The 2,382-nt window shown below is 42.9% G+C and overlaps 1 pseudogene; it reads left to right on the plus strand.

The window, feature by feature from the left end:
- The first annotated feature begins 227 nt into the window (after nucleotides 1-227).
- On the plus strand, nucleotides 228-2,130 carry LOC100357101 (V-type proton ATPase subunit B, brain isoform pseudogene; annotated as a pseudogene).
- Nucleotides 2,131-2,382: the final 252 nt, after the last annotated feature.

A 2,382-nucleotide genomic window follows, 5' to 3' on the forward strand; every position in this document is an offset into this window, starting at 1 on the left:
CCAATCCAGCTCTCTGCTATGTCCTGGGAAAGCAGTAGAAGATGGCTCAAGTCCTTGGGCCCCTGCACCCACGTGGGAGACCGGGAAGAAGCTCCTGGCTCCTGGCTCCTGGCTTCAGATCGGCCAGGTGGCTGGCCATTGTGGCCACCTGGGGAATGAACCATTGGATAGAAGACCTCTTTCTCTGTCTCTACCTTTCTCTGAAACTCTTTCAAATAAATAAAAAAAATTAAAAAAAAAATAGTTATGATCAAAAAGACAAAAGATAACAAGGGTTGGTGAAGATTTGGAAGAAAGGGAACCTATGCACATTGTTATTGGGGATGTAAATTAGTACAGTCACTGTGGAAAACAGAACATAGAGTACTCAAAAAATTAAGAATTATTTTAAGATCCAGCAGTCCTTTTACTGGGAACATATCCAAAAGAAATGAAATATACATGTCCAAGAGACAATCACTCTCCCTTGTTTATTGGAACTTTACTCAACATAGTCAAGAAATGGAAACAGTGCCCATTAACTGATGAATAGATTAAGAAAATGTGGTGCATATATATAATGGAATACTAGCTTATCACAAAATGAAGGATGAAATCCTGTGACTTGTGACCATGCGGCAGTGCTTATGTTAGGAGAAATAAGCCAGGAAGGATAGGTACCACATGATCTCACTCACGTGGAATCTAATCTAATCTAATCTCTGCTGGTGGTGAAGGAAGAGACAAGATGGCACTGCCAGCAGCATGAGGGCAGCCTCCTGGCAGAAGCACAGGAGCAGGCACTGGCAGCAAGCCGGGAGCCTCCTCTCCCAGCCCTGCCTCACATACAAGGCTGTATTAGGAGCCAGTGATCCACTTCATAAGGACTCATGTATATCTTCGATCATGTTAAGGTTCCCAGATATGCTGAGATTGTCCACTTGGTGTTACCTAATGGCACCCAGAAAAGTGGGCAAGTTCTAAAAGTTGCTGTTTCCAAAGCAGTGGTTCACATATTTGAAGGAACTTCAGAGATTAAGGCCAAGAAATTGTCCTGTGAATTTATTCGGAGTATTCTCTGATCACCAGTGTCTGAGGATACGTTCAATGGATCATGCAAGCGCATTCAAAGAGGTCCCATTTTCCTGACTGAAGACTTCCTGGTCATCATGTGTGAGCCAATCAGTCCTCAGTGGTGAACCTACCAAAAGGAAAGATTCAGACTGGTACTGCAGCCACAGATGAGATGAACAGCATTGCTAGGCTGCAGAAAACGCCTATCTTCTCCACTAATGGAATACATTTCAATGAGATCACAGCTCCCATCTGCTGTCAGGCTCATTTGGTAAAGAGATCAAAAGATGTCTTAGGCTACATTGGAGAAAATTTTACAATTATCTTTGCTGTTATGGGTGTAAACATGGAAATTGCCTGGTTCTTCAAGGTGACCTTGTCAATGGACAATGTCTGCCTCTTTTTGAACTTGGCTAATGCAACCATTAAGAGAATCATCACACTTTGCATGCCCTTAACCACTGCAGAATTTCTTGGGTACCAGTGTAAAAAACATGTGCTGGTTATCCTGACATACATGAGTCCTTATGAAGTACTTTGAGAGATTTCTACAATCAGGGAAGAGTTTCTGGTCAATGTGGTTCCTCATTCATATATATACAGATTTAGCCACAACCTGTTAGCATCTGGGCCCGTGGAAGGTAGTAATGGCTCTATTACTCAAATACCTATTCTCACCATTGCTAATGATATCACCCACTCTAGCCCTGACTTGACTGGGAACATCACAGAGGGGCGGGTCTACATGGACAGATAGCTGCACAACAGATTTATGTACCTAATAATGCATTACCCTCACTGCCACGGTTAATGAAGTTGGCTATTGTAGGAATGACCAGAAGAATTCATGCGTATGTCTGAAGTCAGTTTCTACACTGTTGGTAAGGAAGCCCAAGCCATGAAGGCTGTGGCTGGAGAAGAAGCCCTTACCTCAGATAATCTGAGAAGTTTGAGAAGAAATGTATTGTTCAGGGTCTTCATGAAAACCACACTGTCTGTGAGACATTGGGCACTGGCTGGCAACTGCTCTGAATCTTCTCCAAAGAAATGCTGAAGAGAATCCCTCAGAACACCTGAGCAAGTTCTAACCTTGAGACTCCCCAAGCACTAGTTGCTGCTCCATCACTGGCATGGGCCTCTTGTGAAATACTTGTTTTGTTTGCTTTATCCCCTTTGTGCTCCTCCATCCCCACCTTGGTGTGGGAGTTTACATGATATCCTGTAATTAAAAATAAAGAAGAGGTATAAGTTAATAAATAAATGAAAATTCTGATCTCACAGAACTTTAGCAGAATGGTGACTACCAGAGGCTTGGGAGAAGAGAGAACT

This window comes from Oryctolagus cuniculus, chromosome 11 (genome assembly GCF_964237555.1).
Source record: "Oryctolagus cuniculus chromosome 11, mOryCun1.1, whole genome shotgun sequence".
In the NCBI taxonomy this organism is placed as follows: Eukaryota; Metazoa; Chordata; class Mammalia; order Lagomorpha; family Leporidae; genus Oryctolagus; species Oryctolagus cuniculus.